The sequence below is a fragment of the Pinus tabuliformis genome, chromosome 1_2 (genome assembly GCF_031772625.1).
Source record: "Pinus tabuliformis cultivar Carrire ecotype Pingquan chromosome 1_2, CPIR1, whole genome shotgun sequence".
Taxonomy (NCBI): Eukaryota; Viridiplantae; Streptophyta; class Pinopsida; order Pinales; family Pinaceae; genus Pinus; species Pinus tabuliformis.
This window is the reverse complement of record NC_142298.1, coordinates 1,142,100,722-1,142,116,720: the sequence shown is the minus strand read 5'-3', so window position 1 is coordinate 1,142,116,720 and position 15,999 is coordinate 1,142,100,722.

The window sequence follows — 15,999 nt, the reverse complement described above, 5'->3', positions numbered from 1 at the left end:
GCTAGAAGGAAACCAATTGGAAACAAATGGGTGTTCAAGAAGAAGACAAATTTAAAAGGAAATGTGGAGAAATACAGAGCTCGGTTAGTAGAAAAAGGTTATCCCCAGGTGCTAGGAATTGATTTTGGTGATTTTTTTCTCTTGTTTCTAAGGTAACTTCTATTAGATTACTTTTATCTGTTGCTGTTACTTTTGATTTTGAGGTAGAACAGATGGATGTGAAGACAACGTTTCTCCACGGGGATCTGGAAGAGGAGATCTACATGAAGCAACTTGAAGGCTTTACAGTGAAGGGTAGGAAAGAATTGGTATGCAAGTTAAATAAGTCTCTGTATGGGTTAAAACAGTCACCAAGGATGTGGTATCAAAAATTTGATACATTTATATGGGGACTTAGCTTCACCAGAAGAAAAGCAGATCATTGTGTGTATTTTAAATTAATTGGTGACCATGTTATTTATCTAGTATTAAATGTGGATGATATGTTGCTGGTTGGAAATGATAAAGAAATTATCCAGGATTTGAAGACCCATTTGTCCTCCAAATTTGACATGAAAGATCTTGGTGCAGCAAACTATATTGTGAGCATGGAAATTAAAAGAGATCGAACAAAGAGGAAGCTCTGATTAAACTAGAGGAAGTATGTCGAGACAATATTGTAGAGGTTTACTATGCAATATAGTAAACCGGTGAAGATTCCTATTCCTCTAGGTGTAAATTTATCTGTTGAACAGTATCCTAAGACACATGAAGAGGAAGAGGACATGTCTTGTGTTCCATATGCAAGTGCAGTCAATAGCTTGATGTATGTGATGGTATGTACTAGACCAAACATTGCACATGCAGTGGGAGTATTGAGCAAGTTTATGTCAAAACTAGGGAAGGAGCCCTAGACAATAGTAAAGTGGGTTTTCAGGTATTAGCGCGGCATCAATGATTATGGTTTGTGCTACCAAGGAAGACCAGGATTGGACAAAGTGTTGGATATTCATGGCTTTGTTGATGTAGGCTAAGCTGGAGATATAGATCAGAGAAGATCTACAAGTGGGTATGTGTTTAACCTATTTGGAGGTACAGAGAGTTGGGTGAGTAAGAAACAATCTATAGTGGCACTATCAAATACAAAGATAAAATACATGGCATCCACTCATGCAAGAAAGGAAGCGGTTTGGTTGCAGATATTTTATTCAAGTCTAGGGTTAGTACAAGGAGCTATAAGGATAGACTGTGATAGCCAAAGTGCAATATTCTTGGTAAAGAACCCTGCATATCATTCAAAGACAAAGCACATTGATGTTCATTATCACTTTTTGAGGGATATGATAGAAGACAAAATGGTGTTGCTGGTAAAGGTGTACACTTTGAAGAATACTGTAGATGCATTGATAAAATCTGTGAGCTCTGAGAAGTTCTCTTCGTGTAGAGAAACAATGGGTATTACAGGGCTAGATAAGTGACTAAGCTCTCTTGTGGCCCCCCATGGAAAGAAAACAAAAAGTCGGAGAATTTTCAGTTGTGTTATATTCTTTCCACGACTAGCCCACGTAGTTAATCAAGGAGCGGAGCCCCCCCTTCGTTGCAACAATTGCATAGCATGGGGAGTCACACGGGGTTTGAGGGGTGTAGTTAATCCCACTCTATGGGGTCTGGGGCAGCACCCCAGAAAATTTTGGTTTTGGACCCTATATTAGGTTGGTCAGACCTACCTATAGTTTTGTGAATGTTTTTCGCACATGGTTTTGCACGTGATGGTTTTTGGTACATGGTTCTGGATGCGATGGTTTTCGGTCCATGGTATTGGATGCTTCGGCATGTATAGATATGTATTGTAACATTGAAAGGAATATAATGAAAAATCAAGCTCGTATTCTTGGTTTTGGGATCCAGGGGGAATCTCTGTGTATATGTGTTTTATGTGTTATGCTCTCGCATTCTTTATTTTCTGTGTTTTAGAATTTGTATGCATGTAATTTCTGTATGGGATTAAAACCTACAAGTCAAAGATTTTTCATAAATCCAAAAGTATGCACAAGGGCATCAAAATGCATGTGGCCTCACCCCAATCCATTCCGTTGACCAATGCTATTACCATGGACTGAATTTCCTTCTTAAGGGGGTTTCTTATTGAAGATGGGGCTATGTCTAAGTCTCAAGTGACTTTAATAGAATAAATTCCATTTAGTTGTGATTGTTGAGCCAAAGGGGTTCTTTCATAACTTTTGAGATGCTTCTACCACATTGCAATGTCTCAAATCAAATAATCACCACTTTCTTGTGTTCATCGAAAAAATTTCAATCCAAAAGAAAAATGTATGTCAAAGCAAGTTAAATAGCCCAATGCTCATTGACCCACACCACCAACCTTCCTAAATTTATCTCCTTGCTTGTGTTTGTTGGGGTTCAACCTCATCCCCACCATAAGTCATTTACTCCACCATTATGTACACATGCATATCTCTAAAAAACATGCCAAACTTAACCATTTTCATGCCTTACAAAATAATTTCAAAACATTGTTACATTTGCACCATAAAATATACATATTTGTAATCATATTTAATTATAGCTTCAATACAGAGGGTCGTTACACCTTTACCTTTGGTAACAATGCAATTTCTCCATGATAATACCCATGGTCCCTCTCCTAAAAACTCTAGAGGCTACCAGCTGGAATACATGGTGGTAGTCATGTCATCGAGTTTTGCATTATTGAGCTGTCACTAGATCAATGATTTGTTGACTAAGGGAAGGAATTAAAGTAGCTAGCATCACTAGGGAGTTATGGAGAGCTACCCACCCTTATTGTGCTGTATCACACTCATTATCACTTCCCTTCCTTCCAAGCAAGCCCTGCAACCTTCTCCACTACAACCCTGCATCATTCTTTGTTTGATAACTAAATTCTCTGTCACAACAAAGCAACAATGGATCTCAACACTCTTTCTCTTTATTTCCCAGATCACGTCTAGTGAATTCTACCGCAAGTTCCATTCATTATTTTGCAGGGTCACTATTTTATAAGAAATCCTTTTAACCTTTTCAGTTATGGTCACTTTCATTTTAATCCAATTCTCTTTGAACTTTTGCACCGAGGTAAGCCCAACCAGGGTTTTGATGAGTCAATATCCCATGGTAGTTCTCCTTGGCTTCAGCTAGAGCACCTTTTTATTTCTACCAGCGAACTAGGTAACACACTATTTATATTCATCAGTTTCTATAGAATAATAATTTTTCTCTTCATTATTTTTATTCGCTATTCTGGTTATAGGGACAGAGTTTGAACCTGGTATTTTGTTGACTAGGTGAGTCTTCTCTTCCCACAAAATCTTAATATATATATTATTTTACTTCGCTAACTAATGAACATTCCTTGGCTGTTGCCAGATAGATTTTCCTACATTTGGGCTAGGGTTTTCTATTTCCAACTTGGAGTGGATACACACTCCATATTCTTGCTGAAATTTTAGTTGTTCTAATTGTAGGGTTGGACCGCAAGGCCTCAACCCAACTTATAGTTTCTCACATTGGGGTTATACGTCTTTTACTAGGTTCTCACCAAGATCAAATTTCCAATGTACATATCACTAAACCAATGTTGTGGCCTTAAAATATTATTTTCCTGAGACTGGACTTCAAAATTTATGTTTAGTACTATATATGGTTAATGAACAATCATCATTGAGGATGATTGCTGAAATTTATTTTAGTCCTATAATCTCCTCAAGAGTTATATATGTGTTTCTTTATTAAAATTTGTTACAGTGCATATAAATATGTACTTTGGTATCATTGAGTTCGTTTCCTGCAAAGGGTTTCCTCTTCCGAGGATTTGATTACAATTCTATTTGTATCACATAGTTTATGTGACCCTATTAAAAGATAGTATTGCTTCAAGTCTATTGGGTGAATGTATATCTTTACATACTTCTGTACCATTTTCTTCTTTTAAAAAAACAAAGACTATTAAAGTTCGATTCCAAAATATTTCTTGAACCCACCATTTGTTTTCTGTTATTAATGAATTTATATTTCCCTTTTTTGACTTCCCATAACTATCTGATGATTTAGACTTCCCATAACTATCAAATGATTTAGCGCTGAGTCTCGGTTGCTGACTATGTCAGTTGGATCCAAAATCTAACCCAATCTCAAGCAGAGTCCTCCCTAACTTCTCTGTTACTATTTCCTTTTTTTATTTAAGGACTTGAGATTAACAAACAATAATCTAAATTCAGTAAATAGATGTAAGTCATTTCTTCTAGTATGTACAACAGATTTTATCTCCGAAGATTTATCTAACACCACATAGTCTATATAGTTTCTTGGAATATTTCATAATTACACACAGCTGATCAACGCAGGTAAAACAAACTTCTACAATATTTACTAATTTCCCTTCTTTCTACATTCTCAAGTCAGCTGCAAGTCATTAAGTCTTCTACATGATAAACACATCATTTTTTTTTATAACCAGTATATAGAGACTTATAATAAAACTTATTGAAATCGATTCAAATAGTATTGTTGGCTTGTTGGTGCTTGACCCAGGTTCGAAAGTGTTTTAGCCAAGCAAATCCTTCACTACCGTCCCTTTAGGCAACAATCCATGGAATGCAGACTAAAGTCTTAGCCAAGGTATTATGGGAGGGTGATGGAACCAGGTTTCCACACCCTAGGGATGTCTTGATGAGGTTTGGAGGGGTCGCGAACCGATCTATGCACTCGTGCTGCTCTGCACAGCTGTCTGACCCTTTCTTAGCTCTACGAAAAGGCACCTCCTAGATTCCTTATTATTATTACGTTTATTATAGATCTGATCTAATTCTTAAGGTCTTTAATTAGGCATTCAATAGTTATAACCAACGCTCGAAACCATAAATCTTAAAGTCATGCATAAAACCATAACATAAGAATAAATATATAGATCTGCAACGAAATGCACAAGAATTCGGAAACACTTATCTTTATTGATCTTCTCTTCAATACAATCCAATTCCACCTTGTGCACTTAGCTGCAGGGGTCTCCCACATAGCTGTAGACTCTACTAGGCCTCTGCACACATAGTTGTAGAGCCTACCCTTACTACTACCAAACCCGACTCAGACTTACAGACTCAGAATGAGCAACCCATTACCTTCAGATCTGATCAAGAGTTACCAAAAACTTACTTCTAGCCTTAAAGCATTGCTCTATTTATACATTCTCATGGTTTGTGGACCATGGGCAGGCCGACTCGCTTTCCATTATTTTACATTATTTTCGGGTGGACATACCTTTGACTTGATCCATCGCAATCTGCTCTCTGCACACTTCACGGAGCCTTTACCATACTATTACCCAAAATTGTGGGCTTTCAGCCCCAAAACCGTTATGCGGGGAATCCGTTGCCCAACAGGCCCCCAACACAATCCTCGTGACTCGTCCGAAGTCACTGGGCTGGCGCGTTGATCTTCGCACGGAGGTCGTCTAACGACTTCTGTGCTTTGATTACATCCACAACACACTCTTTCACCATCTGCTATGCTCATTGTGCACGAGCCTCTAGTGCATCATTATTAGTTTCACTTGCTTGTCTAAGTTCATATACTACGTGCATGTGTGCTAGCTTCCCCTCGATGTTGGCAACGACTATGAATGCCTCATCAAGCCAGGGTTGGATGCGTTCTTTAAGCACAACTTCCTTTTGTCGACTGGTATCTACTTGTGCCTTGAGAGCCTGGGCCTCCCTCATCTTGGCTAATCGCTAGGTAATAGAAACCATATTGGTGGTCCCCCAGACATTATCATAGGCTTGTTGCAACTCCCATGCTTATGTCTCTAACTGCAATAATGTTGGGTCTTCTTGTAGTCAAGTGACCATGATAAGTGACTAATCTAACAGGCCAGTGCACTCTTGCATGGCATGTGCTATTGCTTCTCGGCTGGATTGAATGGTGCATTGGCCCTACTGTTTAACCTCTGGTGGCATAGAGGCCTGTGCCATTAGTTTTAGCTACACGATCTGTAAACTGAGGTCCAACTGGATCCTCACTGCTTCTTCCTTCGCCGTGTGGAATCCACTTGCCAATTTGTGGGTCCGTATACCTAGTGGTAAGTCTATAGGAATCTCAAGTTTAGGGACACGATGACATGCTTCCTCGATGATCTGCTCCAACTGCTGGTTTTGAGCTACCACTTCACCATATTGGAGAATTAACTAGTCAATATTGATTTGTTGTTCACTGAGCATCTGTACTATGCATCCTTCCCTAGCGTGGAGTTCTGTCGTGGCTCCATCCTGCAGCTAGTATCATATTTCGCGCGGAAGGTTGGCCAAGTGTAGTCCAAGGCCCTTGAGCTAGCTAATTGCAACTCTGTCTTCTGAGTTATCTACTGCCAGTGCCCCTTCTTGCAGCACAATTGTATTAGCCATTTTAGCTTGTAGCAACTGCTTGGTTGTTTATGTACTTGTGGTCCTCTTCCATGTCTCCCTCTAGTGCCATTTCTTGAACAAAGGTCAGAGGATCCTCTTCCTCATCATCAGTTTCAATATTAACTATTTTCCCCTTCTCTTCCATTGATAGTTTGCTGAATTGTAGATTTTGTGGAGAAATCCGGGCCGGTCCTGCTACCTGTGGGTCCTTCTTGGTCTATGACGTTCGAGGTGATTTAGGGATTTCGGATGTACCTCTTACTGGTGGTGTAGGATCCTGTGTGGTTTCCTTGGCCATTGAAATCATTCTAATTAGGGACTCCTGTGTATCTTTCGGCAAGGCTTGAAACCACAGACTTGCTCTTACGACTGCCTCATTCATCGTGTTCAGGTCTGCTTGATAACAGAACAAATTTATGCGCAAAGTTCCAAGGGTTGTTTGGTGATGGGCCACTTGTGATTTATAGGCCTCTTTGAATTCAAATTTGATCGTTCCACCCTTTTGTGGCTCATTAATGCAATTTTGGCGGTAGATCCATTTAACCCTAATTCCAACCCTGTGTCTTAATTAATTGCCGTCTATTCCTCGGTATCGTAAATGGGACATCTTGTCATGAATAGTATCTACAACGGTCACTTTCCATCCTCCCCATGCAGTAGCGCAGTCCCTTATACACGGATGCGTTCTATGCTTCATACTAATTTTGTGTGCCACGTCCGAGCTACGCAACTCCCCTACAAACTCCTTTATAGTCTCGCACCCTCTTCCAACTGCTTGGACTACTAAGACTGGGCCTCCTATAGATAGTCAAGTGGTTGCACCCCTAGTGTGGGATTTCAATTTTATTGCTAGCCCGGGCTGTGAGCACCTTTCGAGTACCTTTGTATCTTGTAGCCCATCATGCTCTACTATATATGGTATGCTCCCCCGTTGGTGCGCTCGTAGGTCATTCTAGTGTAATAGTATGGCCAGCCGGGTCTAGTGCCCTTATTATTAGATTCACACAGCCCTCTTGTGTGACTCTGATTTTTAGTTTGCTGATTTCTTCATCCAACATCATGCTTTTCCTCCTCAGCCATGCCCATTCTTCATCTATTTCATGAAGTTTCAAACTTCACCGAATGGCTTCCTGTAGCCGCTAAATTCCTTTACCCAGGTCCTTGCATCCAGTTCGAACTGTTGGGGTGGTGGTCATGGAAATTCTCTCCATCTTCCTAGTTTCATCGTGTCTGATCACTGATAGGATCATCTTCACACACCCCATTTTTTTTATGGTCCTATAGGCCCATCGAACCCCTGGTACGTGCAAATTCCAATTGGTTAGTTTTATCTGACGAACTCTGTTTAGGATCCTACATGTTTTTCCGCAGGCTCCGTTGTGAACACCTGGCAGAAGGCATTGGGGTTCCTGTTCCCGTTTTGGGTTCTAATTTTTTATTCTTAGTTGGGATGGTGGTTGCACAGCATATGGCTGCATCACTCATCGCAGGTGGGTACCCCAACCGTTTCATCCTTATTGCCCAGATCGCATTTAATGCTGGGGACCTTCAACCCGTATAGGAAACCACTTTCTACACTCAAGCCAGTTCCACCTAATATTTTGAGGTGTACTCCACCCTTGTGTAGTTGTCATGTGCAGCACCCCCTTTTATGCATCGTGCTATTTCTGCTCCGTGATTGTAGTTCCATAGTGGTCTACGAGTTCTTCCCCGTTTGTTGTGCTGTCATCTGCTGGTAGTTTCGTTGCTTCAGTTGTCACACATCACAATGATCTAACCATCATATTAAAATTTAGCGTTGTTACTTCATGCAATTGGTTCTGCCATCGCTCTATCTCTTCATCTAAATCCGATGTGCAGGAACTGTCGCGCTCCCATGAGATTCTTCCATCTGCTGTCAGATTCACCTGATCCTTGTCTTGCACCATTGTCTACTAGATGCAATCTAGTTCATCGTCACTATCCTCATCACACACAGGTTCAGTGTAGCATGCTCCCTCGACTGGGTCTAGTGGAACTATTACACGGAATGACTTTTTCTCGAATATCATCCTCTGTCTTTTTAAGTTGATGAACCCATTCATGTCCAAGGCCGAGTCTATTCCTAGCAATGCGGGGTATGGATTACCGTCATCAACAATTTATATTACCTCAAATTCTATCTATGTACTTACACCTTCAATGTCCATTGTCACCCCTTGCAACCTTCCCATGGGTAAGATCTTTTGTTGGTTTTCCATCCATAATTGAATAGGAGGCCACTGAGGTACAGGCCTACCCATGCATTCCCACGTCTGTTTTGGTAGCACATTCACATCTGAACCCAAATACAAGATGACCTAATCCATCTCATACTCACTAATTTGCGTTGTCAATCACATTCCCACCTGGTGCGCAAATCATGTTTTCCTAGTTTCTGGACCACGCGCGGTTCACTTGACCCTGCACACCTAGCGATCAGCTCTTGTAATCCCTTAACTGCCTTATTATCATGTAGCAGTTTCATACATGTCTCTAAAACGGTAGCAAGCATTGAAGGATCCATTCCTAGCTCAGGTTGATCCTTCCTACCTGAAGTAGAGGTCTCGTGAAGCTCTTCATAGCTTCCTTAAACATTTCCTTCCTGCATTCCAACTCAAACTCAGGTTCTTTTTTAGGAGCCTTGTGAACCCACGAATCTTCTTCGCACTGCTTCCTCTTATCTTCCCCTGTAGTCACACCTTTTCTAAGTACCATGTTTACGCTGGGGTCTTCTTCACGAGGTTCAACCCTGATCATTTGGATGTTCTGGGTTAGAGTAGGCGGTAATACCCCTTTCTCACGCATCTGAGTGATCAATGTAGGACAGTCTACCATCTAGTGATCAAATTTCTCACAATGTGGACAAGATATTCTAGTCGAGTTCATACAGTCACGCGCGTAGTGCCTAGTTCCCTGACAATTATAGCATATTAACTGTCAACGCCCTCATCTGGGTCCCATTCCTCCTCGTCCTCATCCTCGCCCCGGGAACCCACTGCGTTTTATGGCTTCGGATGGATACCTACCTCATGCCTCATTCTACATCCTGTGGGCAGGTGTTCGATCCATCAATAATTCATAACTCTGACAATTTCGTTCATCGTGGCTCACCGATCTACAAAAATTGCAAAATAGTTGTTGGGGGTCTGTATAAACTTCTGCAAGAGATGAAAGTTTTCCATCATGTGCTTTCCTCCTACTTGACAGATCACGCGCCAGAGCATAGGCGTCACACTTGGTCCTACCTGCGACTCTAGTCTCAACAGCATTGACGCTCCCCCTGCCAAATAGTTTGTGAATACTGGACAATGATCCTTATTGTGGCCCTAGCTTCTACATTTATGCACCACACTTCTTCTCGTGCTTCTAGCTGGGCTACTCTATCCTGCTTCAAACTCTACATCTCCAAGCATAGGTTTTGTAGTTGCGCGTGGATTTGTTGAACTCCCAACCTAGGATCTTATATTGGAGTTTCATGCAATCTCATCACTATCTCTAATGCTTCAGCCTAGGTTGAGATCTTCTGTTGTTATAGTGTCGTCCTTAGGTGTGGTGTTAGGGATGCCATAAACCAGGCATGGTGCTATGCATTTGAAACCGTCATATTAGCCTCACAGATTGTACTCTTCAAGCGCTGATCCAAATCCCAGGGGGTCTTACCTAGAAGCATCATGATCTCGTTGAATCTAATGATCAAATGTGTCTCCAATTTCAGTCGGCTAAAATATTTGTTCAATGCATCCTAGATCTCAGTTATTTCGGCGTTTGGGTGATCACTAGAATGCTTGATATACCACATCAAAACACGATCCTGAAACGTGCTCACCAATGTATCCTTTTTAATGTTATCATCTATAACTCCTTAGGTTTCCCATACTGCCTTTACCACGAACTAGAACTGATCTTGTTCCTCATTTTCTGTCCCTCTAAATATGGGCAACTTGATCGCGCTTGCCACCCTAACCCTTGGGGTTGATGGAGGTGGGGTGGGTGAAGATGGGGTGGCTGTAGGTGAAGTGGGTGATGGTGTGGATGGGGGTGGTAACTGTGGAATGCGTTGCTTTAACAACTGGACCAAACTTCTTGGGGAGAACCCAGTGAGCTCCTCCTCGCTCTCTCGTGAAAGTGAAATTAGGGGACTGTTCTCTAATCCTTCAATCCCATGGTAGCTTCTTCCGCTCCGCATTATCCCAGACATCAATGGACTCACATAACCCTTTTTTCACATAATAACATTTTAATCCATGTATTCAGGGTTTTTGTTGTACCTACCTCACGGTCCCTTGAGAAAACACCACTCAGATTCGCTATAGCTCATGGTTGTGTCTATCGCGAACTTAGTGATAAACCCTCCTATTACTCAATCCAAGTAATGATCTTCTTATCTTGTGATTTTATCTTGAAATTCTTCTAGCCTGTGCACCAACTCTAGAGTCTACTCTAATGGTCGATCAAGTCTACACCTTCCTTAACTATCGGCTAGCCTCGCAATCTAATCACACTGTTCTGATGAGAAGGACGTGAAGAAGATTTCGTGGATTTCCATGTATATGTAGCGATCTAGCCACTTCTTCTCAGATATCTACGCAGTTTTGATTTCCTGTACCGCAAACTTGTGAAGCTTTTGATCCAACCAATCTTCAATCTCTTTCTTCATAGGGTTCCAGTTTTCTGACATCAGACATCCTTTAGGTAGATCCCGATCCTGGCAATGGAATCATTTTTTTGCTTGTTGGGGGTTGACCCAGGCTCAGAAGTGTTTTAGCCAAGAAAATCCCACACTACCGCCCTTTCGGCAACAATCTGCAGAGCGCGGACTGAAGTCTGACCCAAGGTAGTATGGTATGGTGCTGGAACTCGATTTCCACACCCTAGGGATGCCTTGATGAGGTCTGGAGGGGTCGCAAACTGATCTACGCACTCGCTCTACTCTACACAACTTTCTGGCCCTCACGTGGCTCCATGACTAGGCATTTACTAGGTTCATTATTATTATTATGTTTATTATAGATATGATCAAGCATTCAACAGTTATAACTAGTGCACACAACCATCAATCTTAAATTCATGCATAAAACCATAACATAAGAGTAAAAATATAGATCTGCAACCAGATGCACAATAATTTAGAAACACTTATCTTTATTGATCTTCTGTTCAGTACAATCAAATTCCACCCTACACACACAGCTGCAGGGGTCTGTGCACCCAGCTGCAAACTCTACCAGGCCTCTGCAAACATAGCTACAGAGCCTACCCTTACTACTACCAAACCTGACGCAGACTTACAGGCTTAGAACGGGCAATCCATTACCTTTAGATATGATCAAGAATTACCAAAAACTTACTTCTACCCTTAGAGCCTCGTTCTGTTTATACATTTTCATGGTTTGCGGACCATGGGTAGGCCAATTCACTTTTTGTTATTTTACATTATTTTCGGGTAGACAACCCTTTAACTTGACCCATTACAATTTGCACTTCACACACTTTATGGAGCCTTTAGCATACTATTACCTAAAATTGTGGGAATTCAGCCCCAAAACCATTACACGGGGGATCTGCTTCCTAACAAGTATTTTATGTAATATAATTTATAGAAGTAAAAGTACTTATCTTTTTAAGGCCAGTCTGTTAGGAACTTTACAGAGGATAAGACCACTCCTAGCAACCAATGAGAAAGACAACCACCAATTCTCCCCCTGAGCCAATTTTCCATTTATAGAACAATTCAGATTAGGAACCTTCACAGTTTCACCCAAGAACCACCTGGTCCCAACCAACTATAGTCTAGGGCCTTTAGTTTGAGCACTAGGGCTTTAGATAGAGTTCCATTGGCCAACCAGGTCAAGAATTCTATCTGCTGGCAGCGTTGTGCCACTCTTTGCAACGTCTTGCTAGAGAGTTTCATCTCTTTCCATCTCCCTTTTTTTTTCCTCAGGACTTCTCTCACACTCCCCTCCCCCACTTCTTTCCCATCTGAGATAATTTATCTCTAGGGAAATGAGTAACTGTCCTAACGATTTGGTAAGTGAAAAAAATCACTCAGTGTCTTTCCTTGTAAATTCCATGGCTTGCCATAACCAACTTTTAAATAGAATTAAAATAACTTAAAACATTTAAATTTCTTGTTGGGCTTTCCACATAGCCCATGGTTTATTGCATCACCATAGTAAAATTAACCTAACTAATTACTTTTCACTAAGGTGCGTTACACATAATAGGATCAGAATCAACACAATTTACATGATGTATATGAGAGGATGGGAAATGAATATAATAATATGACTTACCTGACGAGTGATGTGCACGACCTGGATGATTTGTCACCCCATGGCCAATCACTGGTTTTGTAGAACATCAACCATGATTATCTCTCACAGCAAAGAAATTCCACCTTTGTGTCATACATCGTCCACCCATCTGGCATGGACACTAAGCCATAAGATGCCTTGTGTGATGGCATATGAGACAATGGAAGGCAACACCATAAAAGGAATGAAACACCCTAAAAGTCCAGCCTTTGCACCAAATGTGTGCCATCCCATTGAAGTTAAATGTGGTCCTGGAAGCCTCTACTATATTCCTTCTCAATCAAGATCCAAGAAGTTCTTTTATCTCTTGCTCCCAAACATTGTGGGTCGACGTAAAGAAATTTTCCAATCACATTTCCTATGTACATGAATGCTTGCCGAGTCCAAAATTTGATTGGAACGCCAGGAAATTTAACCCACATCAGCTTATTTCTAGGTGTCCCCTTAAGGGGATATAATCCGACATATCAAGAATGTAGAGCCAAGAAACCCCTCCCTTTAATCCATGGAAGTGCCTTGATTTTGAATAAATTGTCCTGACTAAGGAAATGAAAAATGTACCATTCATTCATGAAACGCACCATCGAAGGCATATAACCCTAAAGAGACTTCCATTTTGTTTCAACCCAATGCCTCATGTCAACTTCACCTAATTTAGTAAAATACCATTTACCAACAAGCTCCCTCTTCTACATACTTTTAACCCACTCTATTAGAACATCATGGCCAGAATAGAGAACAAGCACCAAAGTGGAGGTTTTGATAGATCAATGTTGTTTCTGGGATCATATTCCTCTGCCGTCATGTACCTTCCCATGTCAACCATGGATTGCATGTCTACCACATGGCAAGTCTGTTAGGGCACCCATCAAGCACCAAGTATTATTGCATAAAGGCCCACCATCTCGCTTTTACCTAGAAAACAACCGATGATTCAATTTAGCCTCCAACTTGGCACGAATGAAAGCCTCATGTGCAGATGTGTCCAACTCGAAAGCATCCATCATAGACCCCATGCAATAGAGAATGTAGGGGTTGTGAAAATAGAGGATTAATACAGTCATAAAAGAACGCCAGGGTGGTAGGTCAACTAAAGGGTGTATCCTGCAAAATATCCCAGTAAGAATGCCTAGGGACACCAATCATTAGGCACAATGTAATAACCCACACACATTATATCCACATACAACCAATCGAGGGTCACTGCCATAGGATCATAGTCTAAAAGGGGAAAGAATAGAATGACTGCATATAAAAAATTGGTTGCCTGATTTAGACCTACAACACTCAATTACCAATACCAAAATTGTCAGGAACAACTTGCCATAGAATAATGTCGATAGTGACCCAAGTCCTTTCAATTAAGTGTAGTCCCAACGCCCCCCTTCCGAGTATTCAAATTTCTCCATAAAAAAGATAACTAGTAGCCAAAATATCCCTGTCAATCATGGTGCACCAGTTCCCATAGCAGAACATCCAAGCAACCCAGCCTCCGACTAGAGCCAAAGAAGGAAGAACCAAGTCGTTTATCCTTCGCAACAATAACAACAACACCCAAAACAAGTCCACCACCTATTACAAAGTCTTAACCCAAATTAATTACATGGCCTAGAAATGATGAAATAATTAACCCAACGTTGTCAAAGTGCATAGTAATTTTTAGGACTCAAAAAAGATCCCACCCTTGGTTGTGGTGTTGGCAGGCAAGAGTAAGGATATGAGTCCGGATAGGCATCTGGACACCTGATAGAGGGAGGAATATGGTTCTTAATCACGCAAATTAGGATATAGATGACTATAAAGAAAATCATCTAAATGTGTATAAGCTCATATTGTAATATAGAGATCAAGTCATCCAGGTAAACAAACGAGTATTCTAGATCCAGGTTAGAAAATGCAGACCCCAGCCAAATACCAAAATATTAACCCCACATCCTAGGCACATATATCTTAGTAGGATAGATAGCAAAGATCGTGCAGGGTATTTAGTTCAAGAGTGGACAATTCAAAATAATAAATAATCAAAGTCAATGTATATTATTCTTCCACTTCCAGTCAGAAATGTAATTCCTGTGAATGACCACCTCTATAACTTAAGTTGACGCTGATAAACAACCTTGGGTTCATTAAAGAGATAGCCAAAACATTTCATCCCCATACTATCCATGCCAACGACAACCTTTATGTGTGCTAAAGTTTGAGTAAATTCAAGATTGTCCAAATGCGCCTTTAGATGAAGGCCCTCACATGTCCTTTTAGCTAGTCTCACAGTGGAAAGGAATAATGCGGTTGGGAAAGACCTCTCATGTTGTTTCTATTTCTACACATTCTTTCAGTTGCCAGTAATTGGTCTTTTACAAAACTAAGTTATTAGAGCAAAGAGGTCAAAAAGGGCTAAAAGGAAATGATTGTCTTTATACTCAAATCCTTGCCAGTTTGGTTGAAAATCATGGCCTTAGTGTCGGAAATAACATTTCTCATTCTTCAGAGTTAAGCTACTGGAGTAAAGAGCTCAAAAATGGGGAAAAGGAAATGATTCTATTTATACTCAAATCCTAGCCACATTGGCTGAAAAGCATGGCATTAGTGCTAGAAATAAATCCATCGTGAAGGCGTAGGTTGTGGCCTTTACAGTTTTGCAAATATTTAAGGTTGCATTGGCAGAATGAATGGTTTCAACCAAAAGTTTGATCCTTTTGAGGCATGAGTATTGATGCAGACATGGAAGCAAATATCTACCCTTTTATACTCTACCGCTTCAATGAAAACCTAACTGCCCTTCCTCCAGCTCTGCCATTGACCTGCCTTACACACATGATAATGATAATAATATCCTGAATGTTTATTGTACATTATCTCGATTCACAGTCTACTTGCAAGTTTGCTAGGTTTTAAATGATGCTTTTTTATTTTTATGTTTTTGTTAGTTTTCTGTGTGTACGTGTGTCTTGTAACACAAAACAATTGCAATTAATATTTGTATGAAGCCTTTGTATTCTGCATTTTTAGTCCTTATTCATGTTGTCCTTATGACCTAGATTTCATCACCAACCCCAAAATCCTTAAATGAAGCTTACATGCACTGGCATACCTTTGACAGAAGACGTTTTTAACTTCCCATAATTATTTGATGATTTAGACTTCCCATAACTATCAGATGATTTGTGACGGGTCTCAGTAGTGAATAAGTTGGCGGACAGAAAATAATAATGCAATTAAAGGTAGAGTTGCCTAACTTGTATTTTTCTATT